Source organism: Artibeus jamaicensis, unplaced genomic scaffold (genome assembly GCF_021234435.1).
Source record: "Artibeus jamaicensis isolate MK-2021 breed Jamaican fruit bat unplaced genomic scaffold, CSHL_Jam_final scaffold_625, whole genome shotgun sequence".
Taxonomy (NCBI): Eukaryota; Metazoa; Chordata; class Mammalia; order Chiroptera; family Phyllostomidae; genus Artibeus; species Artibeus jamaicensis.
In genome coordinates, this window is record NW_026522051.1 from 3,970,731 (window position 1) to 3,987,161 (window position 16,431).

The following is a 16,431-nucleotide window of genomic DNA, read 5'->3' on the forward strand; positions in this document are numbered from 1 at the left end:
CCGAGAGGACTGGTGGGGACTCACTGACGTGACCGGCTCTTAGTTACTCCCAGAAACCCCGTCGGCACTGACGTGCAAGGCCGTGCACTCTCTGGGGTTCACGGACCTGGAGCAAACCCCACTCTATTTCTTTATTCTTTTATCCTTGCCCAAGGGTGTTGTGTTGATTTTAGAGAGAGAGGGAGGGAGGGAAAGAGAGAGAGAAGCATCAATATCAGTCAGTTGCCTCCTATATGTGCCCTGACCGGGGATTGAACTTGCAGCTTTTCAGCATATGGGCTGACATTCCAACCGCCCGTGCCCCCAGGCCAGCGCCTTTATTCCTTCAGTTGGAAGAAGCTGGATTCCTGCCCGGCTGGCAGGAGCCATTTCAGTCCTGCCAGGTGCCCGGGGGCGGAGGTGGTGCGGCCCCCGTGGCTGCGGCGGGTGTTCCAGAGCCCAGACAGGGCTTGGGGACCCAGGAAGGCTTGGGCTTTCTGTGGAGGGTGACGCCCTGGGACACAGACACCTCTGAGAGGAGCACGCACCCCAGTGCAGGCGGGGGTCTGAGGAGGAAGCCGCAGCCAGCGACACCGCCCCAGGGCTGCGGCCCTCTCTGCGGCCCCTGGACAGTGTCCTGGACATTGGCACGGCCCCAGAACTCCCCTGCCCCAGCAGACGATTTGGCAGAGACAGCCTCTCGAAGCCGGCACTCCTGGTCTCAAGCCCTGGCTGAGAGCAGAGAGGCAGGCAGATGTCAGACAACTTCATTGAGTAGCTGTGCCACCCACAGAGCCTCTGACCTGGGCCCCTGCGGCTGCCAGTGTCCCCCACCCCGGCCCTCCCTGCGCTCTGACAGCCCCTGCCAGCCCGCCACACTTCCCCACCTCTGGCTTTTCCCAATGAGCCCACAGCAGTCACGCCCAGGTCCCCAGGGCTGCTGCCCTCTCGCTCCCTATTCCAACGCCGTGCAGAACCTCTGTGCACCTCGCCGCGGTCAGCAGCACGGTGCGGCAGGCCCCGCCCGCACGCATCGCAGACTTGAGAGCCCACATCTTCGGTGCAGGGGGGGCCCTTCCATCTGCCTCCCAGGACCCCTTCACCGCTCAGGGCCCTGTTCCTCCCCCCTGGAAGTTGGGGTGAGGCACGCGGATGGTAAAAGACCCACCTCCTCGTGCGTGGAGTCCGGTGCTTTGTGAACCATGTGCGTGGGCACTGTTGTCTCACCAATGTCACCCTCCCTCCCAACTTCCTGACCACACTCTCTCCCCCAGCGACTCTCTGAAGAGCTGAGGAGTGTACTCCAGCCACGCTTTAAAGGGAGAGTCACTTTCCATTACAGATTCTGTGTGATGTGCAGAGGACGTTGCCCGAGACGGCTCGGTGGCCCCACCAGGGCAGGGTGGTCGTCACCCAGGTTCTGGACGCTGCATTCACCATGGGTCAGAGCGTGAGGTCGGGGGCCTCTGGCTGTTCACGCTCATCAGGTGGTGCCCCCGATGCCGAGGGCTGATGCCTGGGGGAGCCTCGGGTGCTGCCCTCGTGGGCGGGGCCTTGCCGGGGGCTGTGGGGCGAGGGCGGAGGGGCAACCCTCTGGGGCAGGGCCGTCCCTCTGGCTGGAATCCCTTCATGCTCAGAGAGCGCTTCATGGGCGAGAGCCCGACTGTAAAGTCCCAGCAGGCTGCTGTTAGCAGAGCAGGAGCGGCTGCGTCGGCGACCGGGACCCGTTGATGGGCAGGGGCGGGCACGCCCAGGCAGCTGCCTAGCTCACGAGAGTCAGAGCCTGTGCATTCTCAGGGCTGTGCAGCGCCCGGCTCTCAGCGGCGCCCTTCTGGCTTTCCCTGCGTCCTCCCCGGCTTCTCTCACGCCCCGTCCCTCCCCCCGACGCCCCCGGCCCTCTGCTGAGCGTCCCATCACTCACGCTCCGGCTGCCTTTGTGAAACCTCAGCATCGGTCCCACCACGGCTGTGGTTATCTCCTCGCCTGGCCCAGCCTGCTCTTGTTCTCGGAGTTGGCTGGCGTTCAAACTCAGGGGGGGTAGACACACACTCACGCACACACATGCACACACGGGGCACTGGGAATTCTCCAGAAACCAGAGGGGTGGGGGCCCAGCTCCTCCGGGGCTTTCCCTTTCGCCCCCTCCGGCCCCCACCCCGGGACCCAGCCCCCGTCTTGTCCTTAAAGGACGATAAGGGGCACCCAGAGTTTGGACTTGCTATGAAAGGCACTGGTCATGGGGTTAGGGGGGTCGGGGGTGGAGGGTGGAGGGGGCCTGGCAGGGCAGAGGGGAAGGAGGTACAAGGTCCCTTGAAGTCACCGGGAGGTGAGGAGGCCTCTGTCGCCCCCGTCAGGATGTGTGGGCATCTTCTGGCATTTTTATTGGGGTTCTTCCCGCAGACGCTAATGAGCAGGGGCACCGTGATGGGGACCGGGCGTGTCGGGAGCATTGGTCACACCTGCTAATGAGTAACTGCCACTTGTGCACCCACAGCCCAGTCGGCCGTGACGGTGGCGCAGCAGCCCGGGGCTCAGTGGAGAGAGCTGGGGAGGGCTCTCTGCGACGTCAGCGTGGCGTGCCTGATCAGCGAGGAGCCCCGCTTGTGGGGACCCATGGGGAGTCTTCCACTTTTGACCCCGGAGTTCCTGCGAGGCCCGGTCTGGTCTGGTTAAATGTGCACATGAGACCCAGAACACTAGCTCGGCTCGATCAGACAACTCAGGGACAGGTGGCCCTGCCCACCGCTCAGAGAATGGGGCACTGCTGTCCCCTCCATCTGCCACTGCAGTTCTTCTTCCCCAGGACAGCAGGAAGCGAGCGTCCCTGTCTGCACGCTGCAGGCGGGAAACCGAGGCTCAGAGAGGGTTAGCGACGCACTCTTCCGTGTGCCCCACCCGAGTTTCCTCCCCACGGTGGCGGGTTGCCCTGTGACCTCCGTGGCAACACAGCCATGAGGTTCCCAGGGGCTCAGCAGCCCCGAGGTCCTGGCTGGAGACTGCGTCCCACCGCTCTTGATGGGGCGGCGGCCGTCCATCAGCCAGTCCCTCAGCCCGCTGCCTCTCCTCATTTCTGCGGCCAGGGCTCCTCCCGCCTCACCCGTCCCAGGGTCCAGCGCCGGGAAGGTGGGCTGGCTGAGGGCGGTGTGGTCACGCCTCGCTCTTCAGGGTCAGCAGTCAGCCCTGACGTGGGTGCTCCAACCCAGACCCCAAATTATTTCAGTTCAAGTCAAGTCAGTTGACTTCGATCTGACCAGCAGTTCTTTAAAAAAAAAAAAAAAATTATTTATTTACTTTTAGAGAGGGGAAGGGAGGGAGAAAGAGAGGGAGAGAAACATCAATGTGTGGTTGCCTCCCACGCGCACCCTGCTGGGGACCTGGCCCACAACCCAGGCATGTGTCCTGACTGGGAATGGAACCAGTGACCCTTTGGTTCTTCATAGGCTGGCGCTCAGTCCCCTGAGCCACACCAGCCAGGGCTGACCAGCAGTTCTTAGTACCTGCCGCCCACGAGGGACTGAGTGTGCTCTGTGCTGGGAACATAAAGAGTGAATGCTGTCCCTCTGGGGACACACGGTAATGAGAGGGACACTTCGAAGCCCTCCCTATTTCTAAGTTCAGTGACATCCACCAAAGTTGACCTGCGAAGTGCTGTTGTAACACAGAGCCGAACATGCAAATGTGTGTGTGCCCGGGGGTCCCGGTGGAGGGGACGCAGGGTTGCAGGGGGCCCGAGCTGGGCCTGGAAGGCAGAGGAGAGAGAGCCACCCCGGCACCCAGGTGGGGGCGCTCTGCCGAGGACCCGTTGCAGACACGTCACCGTCAAACCAGGATGAGGCTCCCTGGCCACGTGACCTCCCCGACGTCCTAGTCAGTGAAGGGGGGATGCTGACCAACTCTGACTCGGGGCGAATGGGAGGGGTCGATGACGTCACCCAGCGCCCAGGGCCCGGCCCTGCAGCGTCTCCCGAGGTCCTGTGGCCTGTCCCGCAGGCCAGTTTGTGGTTGGCAGGCCAGGGAAGGTCCCCTCGCACCCTCGCCCGGACCCCTCTCTCCCTTAGCTCGACGCCCCGCCTCGCTCCTGTGCGCCTTCCGAATCTGTGCGGCTTCTCTGGCGGGGGCAGGCTGGTGCCACCCCCCCGGGGTGACTCCACCTGTGAGCACTTAACAGACACTTGTTTACTGCAGACTGGACAGCACGTGACCACGTGTTGCGACGCGTGCTGAGGGCCGCGTTCGAATCAGAAGAGAGCTGGGGTGGGGAAATGTGACGTAATGGAGCCCGGGCAGGAAGGTGGGGGCCGCGTCCCGGCTCCGTGGGACCCCCGATCAGCCGGTTTCTCCCCTCAGAGTTGATTGTTTGCGTCTCTCGGAAAGATCGGCCTGGTGAGGATGCGGACTTGTTCAGGTCTGCGGACCTGCTGTGGGGGGCCGCCTGCTGGGTGGTGTCGGGGTCCCCGTGAAGCTGGCACTCCGCAGATTTTTCATGCTGTGCCCCCTGTGAGAAGGCCCGGGAATGAGCCCCTAAGACCTGGCAGGTCACTCCCTGGTGGGGATGGCTTCACACAGCCCCGCTGCCCAGGCCAGCTCAGAGCCCCTTCTGACCAGCCCGTGAGGACGGCCCACGGGCCAGTGCGGCAGCTGCTCTGTCCTCGCAGCCTGCAGTCTTCGCGGCCGAGCATCCTCACGGCCCGAGGCCCTCGCAGCCCGTGGCTCGGGCTGGGCTGGTGCAACGCCGAACCGCGGAATGCCTCTCCGGGGACCGGTAGGGACGTGGGCGCGGCCGGGCCGCAGAAAGTCCCGCCGTTTCCTCCTCATGCCGCCGGGTGGGGGGTGCCTGCAGGGGCCCGTCTGTGGCCGGCAGAAGAATGTTCACGGAGGATCTAAGTCCCGCCTGCTTCCCGGCCCCTCCCGCTGTTCGGGGACCTCCCCAGGCTGTGCTGCGAGCCGAGGGCCCTGTCAGCCCCAGGTTCGCCCTCGCTGGCCCCTTCCTAACCACACCATCAATAACTATCGCTCGAGAGCCCGTGCGAACCAGCCTGCCTGCTCCGGGCCTCTGGGGGGCTTTTCGGTTTCTCTGTGCCTCTGACTTCAGCCCTGACCGGACCGTGGAACCGGGCCAGCGGGCCTCCCCGCATCGCGCCCGCCCCCGTGGCCCATCTTCCCGCTCCCCCCCCGCCCTGCGGTTTTTGTCCCCGTCGACGGAGGGGTGCGTGCTCTGCTCTCGGACCTGGGGTGCGCTATTGGTGTGAGCCCGGGGGACGTGGGGACGGACCGGGTGACCAGGGTGCCGGGAGGAACGACGGTCCTTCCCACAACTTGGTGGCACCCTCACGTCGGCCCTGCTGCTTCCAATGAGCGAACGGGGCCGGTGTAACCAGATCTCCGTGGACTCTTGAAAAATGGGGCTCTCTTCAGCAGCGAATGTTTGCAATTAGCGTTAACATGTGGTGGGGTTGTTTTTGCGTCCGTTCGGCAGGACAGGCAGCGAGGTTCTGGCAGGGAAGCGCCCCGCTTGTCACGCCCTGGGCCTCGCGGGTGGGGGGTGGGCGGGAGGATCTTCCCCCTCCGTTTGCAGCGCGGCCACTGCCCTCGGTGGCCTGCGGTGGGGTCAGCCAGGGCCCAAGCCCTCCCTCTGGCTCGGCATGTCCGTCTGTCCGCTTCTTCCCAGGTGCTTCTACCTGCCCCGCAGCGGGGACGTGTGGGTGGGGCTCAGCAGCCTGTGTGGCCTCAGTGACCCTTGCCTCCGAGTTTGGCCACTGCCCTTGGTACCCTGTGATTCCACTTGTCCTACTGAAGCCACATGCGGTGATGGTCATTCCATTAGGGGACGGGGTCAGCTCTGCGACCCCAGCCCAGGGGAACGCAGGGACTCGGTAGATAGGGGGCGGCAAGCTGTAAAACCGAGGGAATGGGTTTCCGCCCATAGGAGCGCCATCTTCACCCAGCCAGCAGCAGGGGGGTACCTGCCACCGCGTCACTTCGGCAGTGGAACTGCAGCCCGAGAGATCCGCCCTCGCTCCCAGGGCGGCAGCCCCCACCGTCCCGCTGGTCAGCCTGTGCCTGCCAGATGGCGTCCTACCCTCTAGGACGGGCTCTGCCACCGGGTCCCCCGTGAGGCGGAAGGAGCTGGGCTGTGGCTCTCTCTCTCCCTGCTTCTTCCCTGTGGAGTTTCCTCTTTCTCGGAAACGCCCCTGCAGCCTTCGCCTGCATCTCCTTGGCCGTCATGCCCACCCCAGGCTAGTCACTGGTTCAAAGGGGAGAGAGATGGGCGAGTGGCCGAGGTAAATCGTGCCGTGTCCTGCTGCGTTGCCCAGGAAGGCAGTGGTCCCTGGGACGCTGGGCGGGGAGGAGTGCCTTCTAGGAAGCTGGGGTGGGGGTGGGTGGGCCTCAGGGGTCCAGGTCTCCCCCATGTGCCACCCCAAGTTCTGCCTCAGCTCAGAGATGAGTCGGGACCCCTCGTTGCCTATGCAGGAGGGGTCACCTCCTGAGGCTCCTCTGCAGGGCAGGTGGCAGGCACGCCGGTCTCCCTCCCTCCTGCTGCGCTCTCTCCAGAGTCTCCACGTGGCCTGTTGGCCCCCTGGCTCAGCCTGCTCAGCAGCGACTTATTAGTGGGTGCTCTCACGTCAGTGGTTTCCTTGGAGGACTCCCCCTCTGACCGACCCACCTAGAAGCTCCCTGTGTCCTGTGGGTCTCGGGTGTCCTTGTTCCCGGCAAGCCCCCATGAGCCACAGAGAATGTTGGATGGGAACTAGGAGACCCCACAGGGGTACGAGGCTCAAGCAGCCCCTCGAAGAGCCGGGAAGATTTGGGGCCCGGCCAGGCCCTGGGGGTGGGGTGAGACCATCTCTGAGAAGGCACAGGGTCTTCACACTCCTGCTTCTGCCTCACCTTCAAGCACCTCAGTTCTCCCCAGGAGCAGGTGCAACTGGCTCACGGGGACCGTCCTGGACGGTGCGGGCAGAGGGCGTGTGTGTCCTCACAGAGAGTTCTGCTGGACAGTGCCCACGGAGAGGGTCCCTGGGGAGGTGTCCGCTCCCATCTGCACACGTAACTTGTCACTGCGATTCCCAGCCAGGAATCCTGTTTCACGGAGATTCTTGCGGTTCTGTAGCTCCTCCCGTCTGTCCCTGCTCTCTAATCCCCTGAACAGAGCTGGATGTGGGAAGCAGAGCCCTCTGAAACGCATCCAAGATGAAAATTGCATCCCAGACTTGCACGTGAATGTTGTGGTCGGGGGCGGGGGTCTGCTGGCTGGCGCTGCTCACGGCCACCATCCCTGCTGGGCTCTCCGTCCCCTCCCCCCAGTCCCCACGTGCTTGCCCCCACCCGGGTTCCAAGCCCATTGCTTCCCTGGGTTAGACCCAGCCTCTGTCCTTGGTCTCAAGAGTCAGGCTGTCATTCCAGAAGTGGGGGGCAAGCCCTGGCCTTTCCTTTCGAGGTGAAATATTTCAGGATAACAGATAATCTCTTTCACCCAGTTCTGCCTTATCAGGAGCTTCAGTTGGTGATGATGTTGTCTGGTGGTCACGTAGAACTGTAATTTGTTTAGGATGGTTCTCTGAGCTACATCAGACAGTGATGTAAAGAGCTTTAGTGGGTTTGGGCCTTAACAGACTTGGTTTGAACCTCGGTGTTTCCAATTATTGGCTGTGTAAAGCCAAACAAATGACTTCAGCCTTCATGTGCCTCTATTTTTCTCATCTGTAAAATGGGTGACCGACGAGTGCCGTGATTTAATTTAGTTCTTGGTGGGGTCACCCTGGCTTCGGTGTTGAAACGGAGCATGTCAGGAGGTGGGAAGGAGCAGGTGGTCCATCAGGAGGCTGCTGAGGATCCAGGGAAGAGGCGGTGGAAGTGGGCGGAGGTGGTGAGTGGCAGGTTCTGGTCGTCCCGGGACGATGGAGCAGACATGGCTTGTAGACAGTTTGCACAGGAAGTGTGTGGAGACGGGAGCTGGAGGGACAGGAAATGGTGAGCACCATCCGTCAACAGAGAGATGGCAACTGGGGGGTTGGTTGGAGAAGATCTGGGTCAGGGTCAGGGGGTGGGGTGAGGTCAGGAATTCTGTTTTTTGTTTACTTATGTTGGAGATTTTGATCAGAAATCCAACTGATGACATTGAGTAGGTGGACGGATTTCGAAGAGACGTCTGGGGTGGAGATAGACATTTCAAAGTCATTGAAAGTAATTTAAAGTCGTGAGCCTGGATAAATCACCGAGGGTGATGAGTGTTAGAGAAGAGGAAGAGACATTTCAGGTTTAAGGAGATGAGGGGGCCAGCAAGGAGACCGAGAAGGAGTGACAAGTGAGGGGTCCTGGGGACCAAGTGACCACTATGCCAGGTCCACTGATGGGCTCAGTATGATGGTGACTGAGTGACATGGATGTCATTATCAATAGTCACAAGACAGTTTTGTTAGAAAGAGTAAGACAAGTACCTGATGAGATTGGCCGTAAGGGAGCAGAAGCAGAGAAACTAGAGATAGAAAACAGAAATAATTTATTTCTGAATTTTTCTACACAGGCTATCAAATCAGTGAGGAAGTAGAATCAAGAGGAGGATAGTGTTTTCCCAATATGGGAAAAATAAGAAAAACCTATGTGCAAGGATATTAACAAATATATGTGATGTAGCTTTGGAGTGAGCATGAAATGAGGAAGGCTAGTGTCCGCGTGGAGGAGGTGGCCCGAGAGGAGTTCAGGGCACACCAGACCTTGAATGGAAAGCAGGGTTCTTCCTAGGACATTGGGTTTCATGTTGCCACAATCTGACCACAGTGGGTTGATTAACAAAAGCTGTTATTTTTCCCACAGAAAGAGAATCAAGAAGTAGGAAGTCCAGGGAGGGTGCAACTGCTCAGGAAAGTTTTCAAAGACCCGGGCTCCTCTCCTCTGGTTCTATACCCTTAACAGGTGGCTTTTATTCTCTTAGTGCCAAGATGGCTGGTTTGTCTCCAGGTATCACATTTTAATTCCAGGCACAGAAATAAAGGAAAAGGTGAAGAGTGGAATGTGTGTGCCAGCTGAGCCTGCCTCATTTCATAAAGAGCACAATAGCTTTTCAAAAACATTCCCCTCCCACCGCCCACCCCCATGCCCTATATTACCTTATATGGTCACTCCTAGCTGCAAGGGAGTCTGGACAGGGGCGATTTTTTAAGTGGGAACACACTCACTGAGATTTTAGTTACAGGAGGTAGAATATGAAAGCTCATTGTATCTTCCAGTTAAAAAATCTTATTTTTTTAATTTTTAAAAATTGTGGTAACATGTACATAATATGAAATTGACCTCCTCAACCATTGTTAAGTGTGACATTCAGTGGCATTCAATTTGTGCTGTGATCCATCCATCTCCAGAACATTTTTCATCTTGCAAAATGGAAACTCCTCCCCCATTAAAACAATAGCTCCCCATTCCCACCTCCCCCAACCCCTGGCACTCACCACTCTACTTTCTGCCTCTACGAACTTCACTACTCAAATTATCTCCTAGAAGTGGGATCATACAGTATTTGCCCTTTCGCTACTGCTTTAGCTCACTGAACATAATGTCCTCAGTATGTTTAGCACGTGTCAGCATTTCCTTCCTTTGTGAGGCTGGATAATAGTATTATTCAGCCTTATGGCTTTTGCCTCTCGGCTGTTGGAAATAGTGTTGCTATGACCGTGAGCGTACCAGCATCTCTTGGAGTCCCTGCTGTCCCTTATTTCGGATGTTTACCTGGGTGTAGAGTTGCTGCATCGTGTGGCTGATCCTATTTTTAATTTCTTTGAGGCAATGTTGTACAGTTTTCTGTATCAGCTGTGCCATTGCAGCCAGGAGCACACACGGGTTCTAATTTCCCCAACTCCTCACCCCATGCTGATGGGTGTGGTGTCTTTTAGTGCATCATGGGTGGGGAGAGTGTTGAGGGTAAAAAGGGTTAAAAAAATGAAGAGCAAAAATAAGGAGAACAAGAGCTAAGCCCTGTCTCGCTTCCCCTGGTCAGAACTCACTGAAAGCTCTGGGGGGCCCTCGGGGGTCTGGAGTCTGCTTGGAAGGTGACGCTGTCTCAGGGGAAAGAGGCTGCGTGGGTGGGTCAGGACACTGGCTTTTTTTGCTGGATTTGGGAAATGCGCAGAGGGCCTTTCCCTGCTGGCACACCAGTTTTGCCCTGTGCGATGAGGCTGGTAGACTCGGAAAACAGAATCTGCCCCCGTCCCCGCCCACTTCAGGACTGAGATGCTTTAGAAGATCACACAGGCTCTGAGATCTTCGCATGCAAAGCATTCTGGGCCTTCAGACCATGCAGAATGGCTGTCCGCCCTGCTCATGGGAAGGGCGAGCCCCACACCACCGCCCCCTCCAGCTTGGCAGGGGGTCCTCACTCAGATTGTCAGTCCACGTCTCCCTTTTCTTGTCACCCCGAACCACCGGGGCACCCCCAAAACAGGCGTCGTGTGTACAGGAGCTGGCATAAGTCGCTTTACGGTTGTGAATATGTGAAACACGGGTTTATCTTTTTTTGATTTTAATCCTCACCTGAAGATCTGTTTTACTGATTCTTCAGAGAGAGCAGGAGGGAGAGAGAGGGAGAGAGAGACACACACATTGGCATCTGCCTCCCGTCTGCGCCCTGACCGGGGATCGAACCTGCGAACTTTTATTTATTTATTTATTTATTTATTCATTCATTCATTTATTTATTTATTTATTTAACTTTTTAAAAAATTTATTTATCTTTAGAGAAGAAGGGAAGGAGAGGAGAGAGACATCAATATGTGGTTGCCTCTCATGAGTCCCCTGCTGGGAACTGGCCTGCAACCCAGGCATGTGCCCTGACTGGGAATCGGTCCGCAATCGTGTGGTTCGCAGGCCTGTGCCCAATCCACTGAGCCATGCCAGCCAGGCCTGCAAACTTTTGACACATAGACCGATGCTCCACACTCCTGAGCCCCCGCACCAGAGTTTATTGTTGCATTATTGTTTGTTTACTAACGATTGTATTATCCATTACAATTATTCCCGTACTTTGCCTACTGCTGCGGGCGAGGAGAAGCGAGAACATCAACAACCTCTAGAATTTTGAACACGGCCCCGTGCAGACTGCCGGTGGCCCAGTTGACTGGGCGCGTGGTCAGTGGTCTTCGAAACACGTCTACTTCCCGACACTGTGCAGCTCTCGGGTCGTGACAAGGTGGCTTCCCCCGCCCCCACCGAAGGTGGAATACAGTGGTAGAAATGAAAAACGATGGTGATAAAGGCAAACGGAATTTGTGGAGAGCTCGGTGTCGCCCCCTGCTGAGCCCTGAGAATCTTCCCATTGGAGCATCATTCATTAATGCCCCCGGCCTCCTCCTATCTCTCTCTCTCTCTCTCTCTCTCTCTCTCACACTCACACACACACACACACACACACACGCACACACAGAGCCAGGAAACTCGCATTCTTTGTCAGCGTATACATTGTCTTGGCCGCGTGCCATCCAGCCAAGCCAAAAATCGCGGAACAATAGGAATCTGTGCCCAGAATATCAGCTAAAAATACCTCCTCCCTAGCTCTGTTGTGTGCTGGGTATGTTTAAGAGCGTCCCAGGAGGCTAATGAGGATGAAGGGAAAGGAAAACTGACATTTTCAAAGGAAACCAAACCTTTAACTCCCTAAAAAGGAAACATATATTTTCCGTGGGCCTGCTTTATGTTTCTTGCCATGTTTGCTTGTCAGCGTGACAACATGGGAAGAACGTAATCGATGCCGAGCCACCTTGGCTGGGGTCATGGCGATCCCTGCTTTCGCCGCAGTCTTTCGCTCGGTGGCCCGCCCTCCAGACAGCCCTCCCAGTTTGGGCCCAAAAGAGGAGGGGGACGCAACAGAGAGAGCCAGAGAGCCTCGCTGTCGCCCAGCCCCTCCACTCACTCAGCTGCTCAGGGTGCGGCCCAGACACCCAGGGACACGTTTCCATCCTCCGCTGTTCTCTTTCTTGCCCATGGACTGAGCCGAAACCTCTCAGTGGCCTTGCCATTCTCTGCGGGCTGGGCTGGGTCCCTGCTCCTTCCCGGGCGCTGTTTTCTTTTCAGTTGTAAGATGCAGGGAGAGGCTGCCTGATCCTTGGGGCGTCTGACAGGTCGGGAAGCAGGACAAGGAGACAGACGCCTCAGGGCTGCCCGCAGCCTGGAAGCAGCAGTCCTCTGCGCCCTGCGGGGGTTCAGGGCAGCGGTCTGTCCGGATGTTTGCCTGATACCGTCAGCGCTGACCAAATAGCAGCTGTTGGCTCTGCCCCGCTCGAGCCCACTGCCGACATGCTGAGTGGTAGGCAGAGACCTGGGTGTTGGTCAGCACTCGTTGGCTATGTCAACATTGACCTTGGGCTGGGCAGAGCAGAGCCGCAGTTGCCTGAATGACATGCACCTTCTGTCTGCTGTCAAGTGTTTGTCCTTCCATGCTGGCTCGTTGGCCTCTTCTCCAGTAACCCACGGAAGGCTTGTTGGACTTGGGCTGAATTTGTCAAACAGGGAGGGTCAGAGCCAGAGATATGCGTCAAGTTCTGTCTGTGCTCCGTCTTGCTATCGGTGACCTCATACCTGTGTCCACGTGGGCAGGCCAGTTCAGTTGGTGGCCATGAGAATGTGCTGGCTACTTCCAACCTGTCACCTTGTTCAGCCTCCGTGACATCTCGTCTGTCTGGTGGTCACGAGAACATAGGAAAGCAGAGGCTTCGGGGCGTTCCAGCTGGCCTGCGCTCTCAGAGGTGGAACCAGCTTAACTCGAACCCAGGTCCCACCAGGCTGGAAGACCTTGGTGGCCCTACTCTGCCTGACCCTGGACCAGTGCCGCACAGGGCCAAGGGAGGGATTCAGCCGCCCTTCCGAGCTGAAAACCCCCCATGGCCAGCGGCATTTGCAAGGGACGAGGAGCTGAGTGACTCGTGTTGTGCGTCTTGGCGAAGTGCCTCTGGGCCGCGCCCACGCCCCACTTCACTGTCCTCGTCCCTTTGTCCGGCCCTCCTCGCCACCCCCGGGGAGCCCCAGGGGCACAGAGCTGAGGACCGGCCCTGCCAGACACCTATTGTTTCCCACTTCTCCCCGCCGCAGAGCCTTGAGAGGCCCTGCTATAGAAGACCCTGCCACGTCTATTGTCCCCGCAGACTTTCCCACCGCCCCGGGACCGCGGGCTCCGGTGCCCATTGTGGCGCTGCTGGCTCAGCCTCAAGGACAGAGACCTGGAGCCAGCTGACAAGGTTGCTCATGTCACTACTTCTAAGGCCACAAGCCATGCTTTTGGTTCCCAATACTTTTGAACGCCCCCCTTCAGTTGGGCCACGTGGTCTCCCAGGCTCCCGGCAGCAGAGTCCCCGACAGACAGGCTTGGCTGATGGCCAACGCCTGTCTCGGGCCTGGGTGACCTGTTTCCAAGTCAACATGGCCTTTCTGAGTGCCGCCGCGCTGCCCCCTGGTGGAGAGGGTGGAGACGGAGGGGCCGCCGCCGGGCCTTGCTAAGGAGCCCCCACAAAGACCCCCTCCCTCCCAGGTTGCTATACCCAAGGGCTTAGAAATTCCCTGGTGGAAGCCACCGCTCAGTGCGGGTGCAGAGGCATCTCATGTGCAGTCGCTTCCTGCCTGCCGCTGCCGGAGGCTCGGACCTCGTACTTGGACAAAACCAGTTGGCCTCACGCTGGTGTTTTGTGTGTGTTTGTTTTGTCTTTCCTCCTTCCACGCCAGGTGGAGGCTTTGAGAGGCCGCCTTGGCGATCTTCAGGGCTCTGGGTCAAGGTTAGGGAAGATTTCAGTGTCTGCAGGCTTGCCCTTGGGTCAGGAGCTTTCTGGGGTGTTAGGAAGGGGCCCCCCTTCTGTTTCTGCTCGGTTCTCACGTGTCTCAGAGCCCCGGCCCGGGTTGCAGGAGGCGGCCATGTGTTCCTGTGTGTCGGAGGCTGTGCTGTCAGTCTGGAGGGCAGCGAGGACACAGCATCGCCCAGTCTAGAGGACGGTGGGGCAGGTGGTGGCAGAGACTGCAGGCAGCCTCGGAGTTCGTGGGGGGAGTGGTCGGGTGTGTCAGCTCTCACGAGAGAACAAAGGCTCAGCAACGCCACGTTCTTGGCCGTGACTTTGACAGACAGGGTAGAGGGGCCAGAACTGCGAGTTGGGCTGACGAATCCTGTGTGGGTGGGCACGCCAACCCGAGCCTGAGGTCATTGCCGCAGGTGGGACCCCGCCTCCTTGACCTTGTCAGGGCTGGTCCCCAAGTGCACGGCCAGCACGGCTGGGGAGCTGGCCTCTGACCTTGTCCCACTGTTTATGCCCTTGGTCCTTGACGACCTGCCCCGGTCCTCCTCTCTCCAGGCTCCTCCAGCTAATCTGGCTTCTCCTGGGCTCTGGCACTGTAACTCATGGTCTTCAGTTTACGCACTAATTTCTCTCCCAGATGCCGCATTCAGCTTTGGTTACTTCTACCTCCCTCTCCGACCCCCCCCCAGCACCGCACCACCACTGCACCGGGCACCATTCTCCTGAGGGTTCATCATGCCGGGCGCTGCGTTCCGTGGTCTTAATCCATCAGTCCAACCACTTCTTACCGGGCCTTACGGGAAGTCTGTCACTGTTCCGTGTGTTGATGGTGAATGCATGCCACCGTCTCCTGACCATGGTCACAGAGCCGCGGGGTGGAGAGGGGACTTGGCTTTCAGATCGCTCCATCACACCGTGCTGCCCCCTCTCCTTCTCTTTCCCTGACTCCGTGTCTCCCTGGCTCTCAAGTGTCCCCGGGTCTTCCTGGGTCCAGCCCTGCCGTCCTGCATGTCTGCATGACCTGGAAACAGAGCTGCCTTATTTCTTGACATTTTTGGATGGGAGACCCCTGTGTGATGGTGTTGGGGGACAGAGTGTGTCCCAGACACAGGACAGGCCTCTCTCAGGGGTCCTTTTGGGTCCTTGGGGGTGTGGCAGCTGGGAGGCCTGAGGGATCGGCTTAGTTCCTACCTGTCACCCCCCCGTGGCTGGAGAGCCTTGGGACCTCCTGCAGACCCAGGGCCAGTCCAGAAACCCTCACGTGAGCCGAGGCGGCCGCCTCAGCTGCTGGGTCTTTCCATTTCTCCCGAGAACACAGCGCCAGGCAGGGCAGGAGAGAAGGGGAAGGACGACCCTGTGCGCCGGCCCTCCGAGCCTGGAGTCCTGCGAAGGGCGGAGCTGAAGCAGGGCGGGATTCTCCCCAAGGTCACACACTCGTCCCACCTGCTCTCAGCCTGTGGGAGGTTCACCTCACCTGTTTTCATTGCTACCTGGACTTTTTTTTCTTTAAAAAAATTTAATCGTTATTGTATTTTTTCCCATTACCATCTAGTCCCCTTATCCCTCCCCACCCCCAGCAGTCACCACCCTGTCGTCTGTGTCTGTGAGTCCTTTTTCCTTTTTGCTCCATCCCCTCAACGAATACTTTGGGCCTTAGAGGAAGGGACTCGAGGGAGGCGTGTTGTCGGCAGCTGGGGGCCCCTCGGGACCCGGACAGCTGTGCGCACACGGGCACCCAGGCCTGGTCTTCATCCCAAGGGGTGCGGACGGGGGGAGTGGGGGAAACAGGGCCGCCCTCCATCCCGGTGGTCCTCATCCCCACCGGCCACGATGGGCTGGGGTTTGAACCCACAGCACCGCCACCTCCTCCGGCCACTCCCGAGCCCACGCTGACCCTCCCCCCCCAGCTGGGGGAGATTTCTGGAGTGAGGGCCGCGTGCAGCAGGAGGAAAAAGAAGAGCCGACTCTCAGGGCGGAAGTTACAGAGGACAGATGTGACCACCTGGGGCGTCATCCCCAGGGCTTGTTGACTCCCTGGGACGATTCCTTCCTGGGGAGGGGACACAGAGCAGGGCTGGGGACAAAGGTCCTTCGCCTGGCTCCTGGAAGAGCACGGACTGGTTCGCTCATGTTGGCAAACAGTGAGGAAGCGGTGGATTCTCTGCCCGGTGCACTGCACCTGGCAGGGGGGCCAGGGGGCAGGGGTCCAGTCGAGGACCTGGGGGCCTGTGTTTGGGGTGGTCACACACCTTGTCAGGGGCGAAAGAACCACACCAGCCTCCGGGAATGTCCACCAACCTCACCCCCGTCCTGCAGGTGAGAGGAAGAGGGAAGGCGTGTCAGGTGCTCCAGGGGACCAAGGACAAGGGTGGGGTGGTGGCCCCGGGCTGTGCGGGCTCCCCTGCGGGCTGGCCTCTGTCCCGGCAGGGGGCACAGAGGCGGCTGTCTTCCCTTCAGGGCCTGGGACGCCCCCTCTTCCCACAACAACCTGCGTGTTGCAGCACCTCGGGAGCCCCTCACCCTCCTTCCCTCCCGCCCCCAACGCCCCCGTCGTCCCAGGAACCTTCTGAGGTGGCCACACCGCACGGGCAAGGACTCGGGGCCGTACCCCGTGCAGTGTCCGAGGGAGCAGGTGTCCTCCCAGACTGGCCATGCTGTCCTGTGCTCACTGGACGATGCCGAGTCGTCC

General features: G+C 59.2%; 1 protein-coding gene across 1 annotated transcript in view; it reads left to right on the top strand.

Moving 5' to 3' along the window:
• Positions 1-16,431, top strand: part of LMX1A (LIM homeobox transcription factor 1 alpha) — a 97,644-nt gene that overhangs the window by 55,293 nt on the left and 25,920 nt on the right. The gene's annotated exons all lie outside the window — the stretch shown is intronic.